Source organism: Trachypithecus francoisi, unplaced genomic scaffold (genome assembly GCF_009764315.1).
Source record: "Trachypithecus francoisi isolate TF-2019V2 unplaced genomic scaffold, Tfra_2.0 Lachesis_group5, whole genome shotgun sequence".
NCBI classification, from domain to species: domain Eukaryota; kingdom Metazoa; phylum Chordata; class Mammalia; order Primates; family Cercopithecidae; genus Trachypithecus; species Trachypithecus francoisi.
In genome coordinates, this window is record NW_022681470.1 from 120,832,399 (window position 1) to 120,848,868 (window position 16,470).

A 16,470-nucleotide genomic window follows, 5' to 3' on the forward strand; every position below is an offset into this window, starting at 1 on the left:
AAAAAAGGCCTAAACTGCCCTCCTCTTACTGAAGTGACACTTTGATTAACAAGCTCCAGGTCACAAACAAATTTTTCTTTTCTTTTCTTTTCTTTTTTTTTTTTTTTTTTGAGACAGAGTCTCGTGCTGTTGCCAGTCTAGAGTGCGGTGGCATGATCTCAGCTCACCGCAACCTCCAACTCCCAGGTTCAAGCGATTTTCCTGCCTCAGCCTCCCTAGTAGCTGAGATTACAGGTGTGTGCCACCACACCCGGCTAATTTTTGTATTTTTAATAGAGATGGGGTTTCACTATGTTAGCCAGGATGGTCTCGATCTCTTGACCTTGTGATCCACCCGCCTTGGCCTCCCAAAGTGCTGGGATTACAGGAGTGAGCCACCACGCCCAGCCACAAAAACATTTTTCTAAAATTATCAGTCCTAAGGCCCAATAATGCATTCTCTAATATCTATTTATTACCTATGAATATTTGACTGCCCAGTGCCAGACATGGAATATATGTAAATGAATACAATACAGTTGTTTGGAAGGTCTCCTCAGCTTCCCCTGACTGGTTGTATGTGCATGTTTTTTTTTTTCTCTTCTTCTTTTGTCTTATTTTTCTCTCTCTTTTTTTTAATAGCTGACCTGAGTTTTCAATAATAAGCAATTTCTTTTTAATTTCAAAGAGTGAATACATTCCATAAACTCTACTTTGTTAAGAAGCACCTTAAAAATCACTCCTTCTCACGGACAAGTTCTCTCTTAGTGCATAGTTTTCTCCTGCCTTTCCCGAATGGAATAGGTCCCTCTTCTTTTCAGAGGTTACCGCACTAACCGTACACTCAGTTTCACCGCTTCCAACTACTCCTCCATTATGCAGTCTCTGTAATTTTTGTTATCAAATATCTCACAAGAACATCTCCAGTCCTCACTGAAGTTGTTTCCTTACTCATCGCCAATGATCTCCTACTGTAACCTCAATATCACTTTCTACATTCTCATCCTCTTAGCACTTTCTAAAGCATTTAACACCGCTGACCTCTCCCTGCTCCTCGGCCTCTCGCCTGCCTCAGCTCACGCGATCCCACACTATACTGTTCTCTTCTCTGCCCTGTCAGTGTTCTTCAGCCTCCCTCCCTGGTTTGTCTTCATCTTCCCACATCCTACATGTTGGCAACCCTCCAAGATTCTGCCTTATGGCCACTAGTTTCCTTTGGGATTCTCATCTGCATTCACGGCTTCAACTGTCAGCTCTTAAGAGTCCCCCAGGACTACATCTTCAGTCGCAACCACAATCCTAACTCTGTTCCCAGAGTTCCATACGCCTACTAAACATTTCTATCTGAAATTCCTCGAAGTCAGAATACCTCAAATTAAACTTATTTTCTCCTCCGATGAGTCAGTCCTCTTCTTATTTTTTGAATTCCATTAATGGCACCACCATTAATGGAATCATCTGCAACTTCTTTCACTGTCTCTGTCCTTTGCTTTCCAAACGAATCCGTTTTCAACCTTTGTACATTTCCTTTGCATCTTGCCTCTGTATGTTCTGTCCTGTTGATACTTTTCACTGTTCTGGTTCTGTCTTTATCTCTCCTTCCTCGACGCTTTGTGTAGCCTCAAAAATGTCTTCAGCTTCTCTCCAATCCATCCTTTATTTAGCTTTCCAAAACTCTAGTGGCTTATAATTTCCTTCTTTTTTTTTTTTTTTTTTTTTTTTTTTTTTTTGAGGCGGAGTCTCGCTCTGTCGCCCGGACTGGAGTGCAGTGGCCGGATCTCAGCTCACTGCAAGCTCCGCCTCCCGGGTTCATGCCATTCTCCTGCCTCAGCCTCCCGAGTAGCTGGGACTACAGGCGCCCACCACCTCGCCCGGCTAGTTTTTTGTATTTTTTAGTAGAGACGGGGTTTCACCGTGTTAGCCAGGATGGTCTCGATCTCCTGACCTCGTGATCCACCCGACTCGGCCTCCCAAAGTGCTGGGATTACAGGCTTGAGCCACCGCGCCCGGCCATAATTTCCTTCTTAATAGACTCTAAATTCCCGACTTTGAAATGTGGTACTTAATTCTCCACCAAAAGTGGACTTTTCACTTTTTTTTTTTTAGTACATCTTTTGTTTGAGTACCTTCACATATTTTTAAATACTCTTCTATTCACCTTTTGTCCAGTTCCACCTGGCAAAATCTTACTTTTTATGCCCAATTTAAAGAACACGTCTTCTAGTAGGTCCTCTATGACTAATCTCAGTCCAAAGAAATCTCTCCTCCTCTCACCCCTCTAACACCTCTATAACATGTTGCTTGCACCTTTTTTTTTAATTGTATTTCTTTGTGTATAGCTTACTTCCTCAAATAAATTTTAAGTTCTTTAAAAAATAAGGATGACTTCTCTGGTAAATTATATTATTCCCAAATATTCATGGCTTTCCTCATGAGAAAATTATCCTTGTCTGCCCTCCAAGGCAGGCATGGCTACATGACTAGCTTGTGACAATGAAATATGAGCAGAAGTGATGGATGCCTTTTTTTTTTTTTTTTTGTCGGAGTCTCACTTTGTCGCCCAGGCTAGAGGGTAGTAGCATGATCTCAGCTCACTGCAACCTCCGCCTCCTGGATTCAAGCAATTCTCCTGCCTCAAGCTCCCAAGAAGCTGAGATACAGGCACCTGCTACCATGCCTGGCTAATTTTTGTATTTTTAGTAGAGACAGGGTTTCACCATGTTGGCCAGGATGGTCTCGGGTTCCTGAGCTCAGGTGATCCGCCTGCCTATGCCTCCCAAAGTGTTGGGATTACAGAAGTGAGCCACCGTGCCCAGCCAATGAATGCCACTTCTGATCTGTCATGTGTATCTGCCATCTCTCTTGTCCCCCAACACAATAAAATTCCAACTAATGGCTATTTCTACCCAAATCCCCAAATCCAGAAGATGGGGAGCAGCTAACTCACAATAGACATTAACATAGATGAGACATTAACATAGATGAGAAATAAATCATTGTGTTCTGAGCTACTGAAATTTGGGAGTTGTTTGTTACAGCAGCATAACAGCCAAAGCTGAAGAAACTTCTTACCTAATTCAACAAATATTCATTCAGTCATTTGTTCCACAACATTGACAACATACTCTATACCAGCACTGCTTTAAATACCATGGAACAGACAAATATTTGTAAAGCAATTTCTTAGTTCTGGAAAGTAAGACATGTTCTCAAGCTGCTGCAATACGCAACATGGCATAAATCTATTGGAGAACTATAAACAAAGAACTACTAAGTTTCAGGAAAGGGAGAGAGAATTTACACTGGAGGGATTAGAAAAAGTGTTGTGGAGGAAGTGTTACTTGTTTCTTCCTCCACACCTAGCACACAGTAGGCTTTAAAGATTTGTTGAATAGGTAAATAAATTATTAATAAAGCAGAAATAAATGAACACCTAATTGTCATCAATAAAGGCTGACATTTCTGTATTAATTCAATCACTTAGTTTGCCACATCAGGACAGGTGAAATGTTCCAGGACAAAAAGAAAATGGGACTTAAGAACTAGTGAGTGAGTGAGTTTGCCTTACCTAGATCCCATGGTGAAAGAAATCTTACTCATAGACCCTAGCATCTTTTAAGTTCCAATTATTTCGCGTTAGTCATGTGGCTTTTCATAGGACCCACTGCTTTTGACAGACTGTTGAAACAAATTTATCTTACAATCAGCAACCAACGGCTTCCTATTTTCAGTTTTACCCTTGATGGGAACCATCAAGCTGAACCTTCTGGATCTGTACTTCCGAGTTCACTAGGGCTGGGAGAACTCAGCCCAGGGATCAGCAACGCATGTACAAGTCTCTACAAAGCAGGCAAGCAGAGTGACCTTAAATAGCCTAGAACAGAATTTTTAGAAAAAAAAAAAAACTCTCTCCTTAACTCTGACACAGACTGCTGGGGTGATTCAAGTGATAAATGCCCTTTTCCTGGCTTCATAAATTACAAATTCAGAAACTAGTTAAATAGCTTAATCATATACCCAATGTTTCAGACAGGAAAATACTGAATACAGGAAGATGGGAGGGCCATAAGTGAACTCTCGCCCTTTCCGCTAACCTAGACTGAGCAGTGGGGCAAAATGTGTATCTGAAACTCTATCTGAAAGATATCTATCTGAAGGTCTCTTCAGCTCTGAAGTTCTGTGAGTCTGTGAGACTATGTAGATTCAGAAAGATTTGCCTTTAGGAAGTGGATAGTCTACTCCCATCTGGACATTTTTCCAAATGACAGTGGAATTGGGGTCCCTCACTCCTACTCCCCCACCTCTAGGGTTTTCCTAACTAAAAAGGGTAAGTAAGTTTTTGTGAAAGGCTGACCCCAGTAGTTACCACAGGGTGACTACAGAAACATATACCTTGGCCTAAGTTCAAGTGCCTTTGCTTTGGTAACGTCGACTGACAATTCTAACAGTGCCAAGTGTCTTGAAGCAGGTTCTCTCCTTTGCAAATAGAGACTGTTCTTTAAAGATAAAGTGAGTTTGCCCAGCATGTTGAGTCTGTGATGGAGTTTCCAAGAGGAAATAACTTCATACCTCCACAGCTCAAACCTGAGCTCAACAACATAGTCATTTCCAGAAGCTGCTTACTGTCTCTGGGCCTTAGGTTTCAGATCTATGTAAGAACAGCTTTTCAAGACAATAATAAGGTTATTTCATGGATATGACAGTGCCCAGGGCCAAGAAAAAATTCACATGAACTCAATGAATGTGAATGAATGTGAATTCTCTTTCTCTCAGGACTCCCCTAAAGCCCATTTCCATCCTGTCTTGGATACTGTTTGATTAACTTTCTGTTGCTTCATCTTTTAGTTAAACATTCCTTTTATCTATGTTTAGTATATCTCACAGTCCACTAAGAAACCATACAGACACACACACACACACACACACACACACACAATATGAACATTCTAGGGTGAAGAAAAGTGGCAAATCTTTCAGTGTAGAACCATCACCTACATGTAGGCTCATCCACAAAATTTGACATCTCTCATCATCCCCCCAAAATTCCTTTGGCCTATGACAACATTAGCTTTAAAATTTCCTAACTATTTACACAGAACTATTTCCTGACTCATGCCTCATAACTACCCCAGAAGCTCCCAGTCTGGAAGCTGGCAGTCTTTGCTTGCCCCAACTCCCTTCTCCACTTCCCAGCCCACACAAATTCCATATCCACCCAATGCTCAGCGTGGCATCCTCAAACAAACCACTGTCTCCACTGCCCACTCTCAGAACTCCCAAGAGTAACAATCATCATCTCTCTTACGGTTGAGTGGAAAGGGGTTTCATACCCTTCTTTTTCACTTTGTCTCTGTATTTCAGTATTTTCAGACATAACACTGACTGTATGCTCTACAACTAACTAACCTTCAGTTTACAGAAGAGGAAACTAAAGGACAGGAAGTTGGCTGATTCCTACAATGCCCAGAAATTACAGCAAAGGTCAATCTCAGGACTGAGTTCCCTGTTTTTTCTCACTCATATTCTTTAAGTTAATACCTGGGCCCCTGGTGCAGGGGGGGCTCTTCATAAACCTTTGTTGAATAAGTGTTCAATAAATCAATACTTAGTTTTCTCCACTGTAAAGCAAGGGTGACACTACTTGTTTCTGATATAGGTCCAACCTTAGAGAATTATCTTTTCTTCTCTAACAATGTTGTCTTCAGGATTAAGTGGTGGACTTTTAGGAGTACGGATGTCTGCATTTAGTTCTGCTGCTTTGGCTTGATAAGACTTGATAATGTGCACACAATACACACACACACACAATGATATAACTTGCAGATATTTCATAAGCAGAGACAGAAAATAACAAAGAAAAAGTTTGTGAGAGTCTCAGTCTATGAGGAGACAGAGGAAGGAAAATGATCACACTGAGGAACAGTACCGAAGTGCTGTGATTTATTATGTGCTTTCGTAAACCTTAGCTCATTCAAACCTCACAGCCACCTTATGGGAATGGTAGGGCAAATATTGTCATCTCCGTTTCCTTTGAAAAACTGAAAGTTCTAAGGATTTAAGTGAATTTCCCCAGGTTACAAACTTGACAAGTGGTGGGACCAAAACTAGAGCCCAGGTCTTCTCTTTCTAGATGAGAATTAGTCACTCTTCTGCTTTCAATCATCAGTTAGTTATAAGGCATTTAACTTTCCATGCCAAGGATGGCTTTTTTTTTAATGGCATATTCTATCTTCCCACTTAAAACCCCTGAGGGCAGAACTATGTCACATTCCTATTTGATTCCCTGTATCTAAGCACAGTTTCTATCACAGGATTGAACCTCAATGATACTTAATAACAATAATATTATTTTGATAGATAAAAATAACATTTTTAAGAAACGGTAGCTGCATTTAGCAAGCTGGCTTTCCCAGGATATTTACTGGTTCCCTGGTTGCATTATCCAAGTGAGGATGAAAAGTTGATTTCTTAATGAATGTCCCATCACCTTGGTCTAAGCAAAAATTCTATGAGGGAGATTTGTTTATTTTAAGGAAAACATTTTAACTCTTTCATAAAGTACCTTCTTCTGGTGTCCCTAAAAGATCTCTAATTTGCCAAGTGAATTAAAAAATGTATTTTCTCTTAAACTCTAACATTAGAAACATTATCCCCCAGCTTTTTTTTTTCAACCCTGTTGAAACAGGTTTCTCTGTTACCGTTCAGGGGCTGGTTTCAGTCAGAAAGTTACTTCTCATTTTTAGAATGCAGGGCACGTTTAAATAAGGATCTTCATCATTAATATTTATGAAGTGCTCAAAATGTGCCAGGATTTTTATCCATTATCTCATTTAACTCTTAAATAATTTAACTCAATTAAGATGTTATTATCTCACAGGATCCCTTTGGCATAGGGAATGTTATTATTCTTATAATATAGTTAAGGAGACTGAGTCTTAAAGGCACCATGTGGCTTGCCCAAGGTTACATAGCTAGAAAGTAGCAGAATGAGATTTGATCCTAGGTCTCTCTGAATTTGAGACTTAGCAACTACACCATAAAGTTTCACTCACTATAGATGGTGGCAAATGAACGTCATCGTCAGTGAGGTCATCAGTGGAAGACAGTCCCAGTTTCCCTTTGAATACCTGAAGGATCAAGCTATGGACTGAGAGGACAAAAGGCCAAACTCATCCACTTGCTCATCCATACACCCAATCTGTGACTATGGAAATGTTTTTAACTTCAACATTTTCTGTCTATAGTATGTACAATTAGATTAAAGTTGAGTGTTTGGCAATTTATGCTCAATGTGAACAACCAATCCAAATGCACTAGGCTAAGAAACAGTATCACATTAGCACGATACAATGGAAACAAGAAACACAAGAGAGTCAGAGAGTCATATTCAAAGAGGGTGGGCTTGTTTTTGTTTTTTGTTTGTTTGTTTGTTCTAGAACCTGCTGATTAAAAACAGACCCAGATGCACAGGATCTCTGACTAAACAACTGCTGTGTGGTAGCGGGAGGTCCGGGTGGCTCATTCATCACAGCACGGAAGGCACCCTCTCAAGAACATGTAAACGGGATGAAGAGCTCTCCCAGAATGTTACAGCAAACATGTGCCAGCCGTCTTTGTTCTCTGGCTAGGGTCATTTCACTTACAATGACTCATCTTAACCTTTAAGGTTCTGGGAAGCGTATGATACATCAGGCAGGAGGTACCCCATTTCTAAGCCTCGAGCCTTCAGTGAGGAGAAGAAATCCTTTCTGGATGACCACACCATGAGGTTGAGAAAGCAGGGCAGAGTCCACAGTTCTGTGTAGATTATTTATTCAAAAAATCCCCAATAACTAACAGAGCAGAAACTGGATTTAGGAATCTAAATTAAAACCCATTTCGATGACCTTTGAGAAAGATACTTCAAAACAAAGATTTATTGCAAATGTTAGCTACTTTGCTCCTTGAAATAACATTCATTTACTTCAGATTAAACACTGCTTGCTATTTAGTCTTCACATCTACAGCCATATTTCTGGAATACATTCTCTGTTTTTGCCACAGATTTTGGTCTGGTTTTCAATGGAAAAGGAATTTAATGGGTCATGTGTCTTTAGAATTCTTTTTGTAGTTTATTCTAAGTTGCTCATATCCCATCTCCTAGTCTGTCTGAACTATTTGCCCACCATAGTGAGTGGTACACAGTTTCAAAATATCTAATCTAGATACTGCTCAATTTAAGGCAGAGATTTCCAGATAAGAAGCCATTTGGTCCCGATATAGGGATCAAGACTATGACTTTCCTATCAATAACATTATACCCTTCTGCAACAAGCACTAAATCTAACAAGTGACTGAGGCATTTAATAAACAATATAATACTGCAACAAATTTATGCTATCTATAACCCCACAGAAACAAGATCCGTAAAATACCTAGGAAGCTATAGCACAACGTAAACAATACATGAAAATTTTACTTGAATGTTGGTTCTGCCATTCATCCGTTCATTCATGCATTCAGCAAGTATTTATTGAATAGCTGCTACATGCCAGCCAATATAATGGTGAACAAAACAGATATATCCCTGCAGTCACAGAAGTTACAATGTAGCAGTCAGAAGGGATACAGAGAAGTTGAGCAGAAATCATAATACCTTATAATAAATGCTATCATACTGGAGGAATTATACTGTGCTATTGGTACCCCAATGGAAGGACAACACAGTGTGTGTGTCTATGTGTCTGTGTGTGTGTGTGTGTGTAGGCTGGTGGTCAAAAAGGACTTCTCATTCATGTTTCTGAGTTTTAATTAGATAAATGATATAGGGGTGGTGGTGGGAAGACAAGGAACCAGCATGTACAAAGACCCAAAGATGAAAAGGAACATAGCATTAACTCCACAGTCTTAGAACATTTATAAATGTTTCAATAGTCTTATAACATTTCACTCTTCTTCTCTGTGACAGAGGCAGTGTCACAGCCAAGGCCTTGGGCAAGACTGTGCCTGGAGTTGCTGAAAGCCTTTGCTCATAAAAGTTGTTTTTCTCTGTTTATAACTGTTCAGTGGTTTGAATCTGTCATTTATTGCACCCCCACTTAAGATGTGACCGACTTGCAGACAGGGAGCATAGCTCACTGTATTTCCCAGAACCCGGCATAGCATTCTGTATATATTGGAAGCTTAAGAAATGTTAGTGCTAAACAAATAGATAAATGGTAAGAAATGGTCAGCAACCAAGCTGGAACTTCCAGAATTTTCAAGGGAGTAGCAATGTTTATCCAACAAATTTTTTCAGCCAATGTTACTTTCTTAAGTTTCAACTTTAAAAGCTTAGTCACAAAGATTCTCATTAAGTAGTACCTTGGCAATTCAAATAATCACTGCCCCTCTAACTTGAGTTAGTTGACTTGGTTAAGGCCAAACTGTGAAGCCTTAAGTCCCATGGAAGGTTAGTTACCTTCACGGAGAGAAAGAAGATCTAGTCATAGTCTCACCCTGAATTCTGGCGGGGCTAAGGGAAATAGCATTGCATAGTCTGTAGACCATACCATGGGCTAGGCACTTACCTAGGGATGTTGACATGAAGATAAATAAGTAGTTCCTAACCCCTAAGGAGGCTCTGGCACACAGTAGCTTCTCAAGAATTGTTTCCTGAGAAACTGAGTATATACGGCCTCACATATTTAGGCAAAGCACTTATAAAATGTATTACAGTTTTGTTTTTATATGTGGGACTCCTTCCTGGACTGTAGAAATGTTTGTATCCTATGGGTTTTTGTAGTCTCTGCAAAAAGCTAATTCCTCCTCTGAGGTTAAAGGAATCCTTACCATTGTTTTTGAAGACAGTAAGGGCTGCAGTAGCTGAAGCAGTGGCACTGAAGTGGGGATTTTTCAGCTACTGAAGGGACCTCAGTCCCACTCACATGGAGACTGCAGCATAAGCTTCTGTTCCAATATTACCCTACCCTGGGAACAACTGTTGGAACAAAAGAGTTACTCTGAGAGTCAGTGTGAGCAGTATCCCTAAATAAGTGTAGTCATCCTTTATAAGTAGCAGGTCTCCACTCCTGCCCTTAAATTGTCCAACTCCAATGCTAACAGTCACCAAGGAGAGTGCAGCACAGGCCCTGAAAGGAGCCACCAGGGACATTATTTCATGATGCAGAGGACAAATGCATGCTTTCCCCAAAACCTGGAAAATCAAGTTTATGTATGTCATGTTTATTCAAATACCCTTGAAATAAAGTCTCCCTCGCCTCAGGCAAGGACAGTCTCAGATAGGAAGGAGTGAAGTTCTTTTACCCACCCCAATAATACTGGTCAGAACTCTGGCTTTCGAGTTCCTTGAGTCATGAGCAGGCTGTTCACTTCCAGGGCACTTTCCGCAGGCTTCTTTGGCATAAATTGAGGTCAGGTTATAGCTGTCTCCTGGGTGATAAAAGCTGCTTGGCTTCTCACACTTTTGGATGAATCATTGGAGTTTCCCAGAGAAATGCAGAGGGTACTGCCACCCCTCAGGGAGTGTTAACCTCCCACAGTGATGGAGCACTGATGAGGCTGAAAACATCAGCCAAATGGTGATGCAATAACAGGCTCAAGATGAAACTTTTATTATGGTCTGTACAACTCACATTGATTGGAGAAGGAAAGAAAACAATATAAACAGCAGAATCCCACGACTGAGTTTCACTGTCACAAATATGTTCTTCATCAAATCCCAACCTCCTTCATTCTTTCCTTCTCCAATTCTCCCCTCCCCAAGATACCTGGAAATATTTTCTGCCAGATTTCTTTCATTTGTTCACTTGACCTTCCATCATTCACTCAGCAAGTATATAATGAGCCCCTGTCATGTAACAGGCACTGGGAATCAGTTCCAGCTTTTCTGCCTATTAGTAGTTACATATTTTTTTACCAATTACATTTTTTAAGTATGGAGTAGTAAGTACAATAATCAAGTATCAACAAAGCAAGAGGTCAGGAAGTAGAGAACATACATCAAGAACTGTGTTAGAGCAGTCACTGATAATTTCCTAAAAGTAATATATGAGAGTAGAGTTTTGTAGGACATAAAGGGATTTCTGGGCAAATAAGGGCAGTGAGAGGAGTGGAAGGTAAGAGATAGAATTCTAGGGAAAGAAAAAATAGCAGCAGCTCAAAACACTTGTTGATGTTTTAGCCACAAATGTGTTTATACTGTGCTCAGCACTGATCTAAGCTTTTTACCTGTGTTATTTATTTTTTTTTTTGAGACAGAGTTTCCCTCTTGTTGCCCAGGCTGAGGTGCAATGATGTGATCTCAGCCCACTGCAACCTCTGCCTCCTGGGTTCAAGTGATTCTCCTGCCTCAGCCTCCCAAGTAGCTGGGATTACAGGTGCCCACCACCATGCCCAGCTAATTTTTCATGTTTTTAGTAGAAATCGGGTTTCACCATGTTGGCCAGGCTGGTCTCAAACTCCTGAGCTCAGGTGATCCACCCGCTTTGGCCCCTCAAAGTGCTGCGATTACAGGTTTAATCCACTGCACCCTGCCTGTGTCAATTTTTTAAATCCATACAAAAACAACATGAGGTAGTCTCCACTATTATTTCCACTGTGGCAACTGATACACAGAGAGACTAAGTAAGTTGGCCAAAGTCATATAGCTAGAAAGTGGCAAAGTCACAATAAGATCCAGAGCTCTTAATCACTACAGGATACAAGTACAGAAAGATATACGCAAAGATCCAGAGATGACATAGAGAACAGAACTTTCTGGGGAAAAAATGGAAGTGGATATGAATGAGACCAAATAGTCATGGGAGAGCAGCAGACATAAATGATGATGAAGAGTTAATGGGCCAGATTATGAGGAACCTATGTACCCTACTAAAGTCTGCCCTTAATTCTGAGGCCAACTGGGAACTATGAGCAGCTTTATAACCAATATCAGGCCCATGTTTTAGGAAGATAACTCACAGAAGTGTAGAGAATGGTTTTGAGAGGGCCAATGGTCAGATCAGTTAAGACAGTAACGTTAACTACATACATGAGAAATGAAAAAGGGTGTCTCTTGGTCTATTTTGTGCTGCTATGTGAGAATACCTGAGACTGGATAATTTATAAAGTATAAAAATTTACTTCTCAGAGTTTTGGAGACTGGGAAGTCCAAGATCAAGCGGTCAGCATCTGGTGAGGGCCTTCTTGCTACATCATCCCATGGCAGAAGGGCAAATAGGGGTGGGAGAGAGAGAGCAGGAGGGGGCTGAACTCATCCTTTTATAAGGAATCCATTCCTATAACAATGGCATTAATCCACTGATAAGGACAGAGCCCTCATGGTCTCATTACCTTGAAAAGGTCCCACCTCTTTATACTGTTACAATGGTGGTTATGCTTGTAACATATACTTTTGGAGGAGTCACATTCAAGCCATAGCAAAGCACAACTAAGGGAGCAGGACCAGGGCTGAGACAAAGGGAGACTACAGGATCTGCTTAGATAATAGAATTTATAGGACTGAAAGGGAAGCTTACTCTTCAATAAGAGTAGAAGAATCACTTGAACTCAGGAGTTTGAGGCCAGTCTGGGCAAAATAGCAAGATTAAACCAGGCAGATCACTTGAGACGAGCATGGGCAACATGGCAAAACTCCATCTCTACTGAAAATACCAAAAATTAGCCAGGCTTGGTGGCACGCATCTGTAGTCCCACCTACTTGTAGGGCTGAGGCAGGAGAATCCCTTGAGCCCACAGGGTGGCTGCAGTGAGCTCTGATGGCACCACTGCACTCCAGCCTTGGTGACAGAGTAAAACCTTGTCTCAAAATAAATAAAAGAAGAATGACTTCCAGGTTTAGGATCAGGTATATAGCCATGCCATTAACCAGAATGACAAAGGTTAGAGGAAGGCCTGGTATAAGAGAAAGACAGTTTGTTCAGTTTGAGAATATTGCATTTTAGATGCCTGTTCCAGTTATCCACTGCTGCATATATACTACTCCAAAATGTAGTAGCTTGGAAGAAAAATTCATGATTATTTCTCATGGTTCTGTGAGTGGACCAAGGTCATCTGGACATTCTTGCTTGGGTTCTGTCATGTAGTTTCTGTCAGATGTCAGCTGGGCTACAGTCATCTGAAGGCTCAAGTGGGCTGGTTATCTAAGACAGTTCACTCACATGGGTGGCAGTTGATGCTGTTTATTGGATAAAAGCTCTGCTGGGCTTGTCCACCTGCACGTGGCCTCTCCATGTGGCTTGAGCTTCTCGCAGCAGAATAGTTGGGTTGCAAAAGACAGTATCCCAACAATGCACATTTCAAGAGGCCTAGGCAGAGGCTATAAGGCTTCTAGTGACCTAGCCTTGGAACTCACTGCCACTTTTGCAGCATTTTACTGGTTAAGAGAGAGTCACAGGGTCAGCCCGGATTCAAGGGCAGGGGACTCCAGAGGGTATAAAGACTAGGAGACACGGCTCATTGGGGACCATCTTTGGAGACTAACATGATGCCTTTGGGACAGGCAATTAAGGTGGTTCAATATGTATTTAGATTGGGGATTTAGCTGAAGAGACAATCAATATGTAGGTCATGACTGATGCCATACACATAGATGAGATCTCCCAGGGAGAATGTATGAAGTGCTACAAGAATAAGATCAGGGAAGACTTCTGAAGCAACAGTATCTGAAGGGAAAGCAATGGAACACTGAGTAGAGATACCAAGAATGTGGGACCATAGAGGCAGAGAAAACCATGAATGACTTTGCTTACATAAGCCAAATGGAACATTTCAAGAAAAGGAAATAGTCAATAGAGTCAAATGCTGAAGAGAGGCAATGTCATGTAGGGTCCACAATGTATTTTCACCAAATTTAACAATTAGTTGATCATGGATAACCTCAGAAGGAACAATTCCAAGGAATGGGAAAAAGTAAAGGAAAAAAATAAGACAAACAAAAAGGGCAGTGAATGGTAGCTAAGAAAGAGAAGGAAAAAACTATCACAAGACACAGTATTGAAGGGGGGTGTTTGTTTTAAGACGCTTGGGGGAGGGCTTTGGGCATAGATTGTCTGTTTGCGTGGATTTACATGTTGGCTCTACCAGCTCTGTGACATTGCTCAAGTGATTTAACCTCTCTTAACCCAGATGTTCTCTGAAGAGGTAACATTTAAGCTGATGCCTGAAGAATGAATCAGCCATGCAATGGATTGGAAGAATAATGGTTTTGGCTGGGGTAATAAGGGTATGGGCAAGTTGGGGACACATTTAGCTTGTTAAGGAATAGACTGGAAATGATGACAAGTTGGCAGGTAGGACGGAGTAGAAGATATGGTCATGGGAGCAATATGTGATTGAGCTGGAAGGGAGATGAAAGCCTGATCTTTCTGAGCTTTTACTATGGTGAGATGTCATCCTAAATACAAGGGAAGTTACTAGAGAATTGAAAATAGAGGAGGGATATTATTTAACATATTTCTAAAAGGCCACTCTGTTTTAAAAACAAACACACCTCCCCAGCAATTCTACTCCTAGGTGTTTATTCAAAACAAATGGAAAAATGTGTTCATGAAAAGACGCGTGCAATAATTTCATAGCAGATTTATTCATTATAGCCCCAAACAGGAAACATCCCCAAAATCTACTAATAAAAGAATAATAAACATACTGTGGAATATTCATAAATGGACTATTACTCAGCAATAAAAAAGAATTAATTTGCTGCTACAGGAAAGAAAATTTTGTATGATTCCATTTATATGATATTCTAGAACAGGAGAAATTAATACACAGTGGGAAAAACTTAGAACACTGGTGTCCTCTGGGAACTGTTTGGAGTGACAGTAATCTATCCCTGATAAGAGTTAAGGTTAATGGCTGGGCGCAGTGGCCCACGCCTGTAATTCCAGCACTTTGGGAGGCCAAGGCAGTTGAGGTCAACAGTTCAAGACCAGCCTGACGAACATAGTGAAACCCCGTCTCTACTAAATACAAAAAATTAGCTGGATGTGGTGGCACATGCCTGTAATCCCAGTTACTTGGGAGGCTAAAGCAGGAAAATCGCTTGAACCAAGGAGATGGAGGTTGCAGTGAGCTGAGATTGAGTCATTGCATTCCAGCCTCAACAAGAGCAAAACTCCATCTCAAAAAAAAACAAGTTAGGGTTACACAGTGGTGAAAACTCAAAAAATGCAAATTTGGTATTCAAATTTTACATTAAAAAAATAAATATTGAACTTTAGTTATATGCATAGCAGAGTGTTTACAGGGGATACTACTGATTCCTTTGAAATCTGTTCAATTCCTTTGAAACACACCAAAATTAAGATGGATTTGTGGATGAATCAAGGGGTAGAAATATGGATGGACAGAAATGTGAGAAAGCAAGTGTATGTAAAATGCTAATGGCAGAACCTGGCTGGTAGGTACATGAATGTTCATAGTAAAATAATCACAATTTTGCTTTATATTTGAAGATTTTCTTAGTGAAATATTGGTGGAAAAGATCACTCTGACCTCTCTGAGCATAATGGGTTTAGGGAGCAACTAAGAACACTGGAAGGTGAGAGGAGGATATGACATTGACCAAAACGAAAGGTAAAGTCAGTACAAAGAATGGCATTAGTGATTATGATGTTGAGAATGGATTTAAAAAGAAATGACCTGATTCTATATTTATGTTGGAGATACTGTGAGAAACAATTAATATAAAGCCTTTGAACTGGAGCCTTCCCTGAATAATTCGAACTTAGAGAGAGCTCAGTAAATCCTGTTATCTCATCCTTCCCTCAGGCAACATCACTTCCAAATCACCTCAGAGAAATGAGAATTTCTTCTCTATTAAATAACTCATTCTAATGTTTAATAACTGCTGCAGTCTCTTGTTTTCTTCAATTGGAAATTGTCTAAATATAGTGAGAGCTCAGATTACTGGCCCAGAATGGAGCTTCTGAAAGTCCTAATACATGGTATGATCATGTTTATGTTTATCTGATATAGTAGAGTCCCTGACAGATCTGCAATACAATATTTCCAGAGAAAAAATTTGGTACACTTTAGACATCTTTGTTAGAATTTTGTGTTTCCCATCAGGTGTAGCACACAGATAGAACCCCTAGATTAACCACGTAGGCAGGAAAATTGGGGGGAAAATGAAAACCTGTCATCTGTGTCATTATTTCAGCACTAAGCCTTCAGGGAGTAGGAGAAGTGTCACTCAGAACATCTCTGCAATTGCCTGAGCTGCACGAGTGTCACCAGCTGCATGATACACTCACTTAGAGCTTGCTGAAACTCTCACCTTTTCTCCCCCATCTATCACCCCTATCCTTTCAGTGGAAACGGGGCCGGTGTTTGTTCAGACTCAGTAGAAAATAGTAGCAAGCACACGCTCTGTTTCGCTTCTCTTTTTACAGTTAACAGTTAAGAGCTTACTTGGCTGCTTGGCAAAGTGCTAGGTGCCAGGCTAACCACCATGCAGCATCATTTTGATCAACCTTCACAGCAACGGTTCTATGAGGTGGCATCTATTAT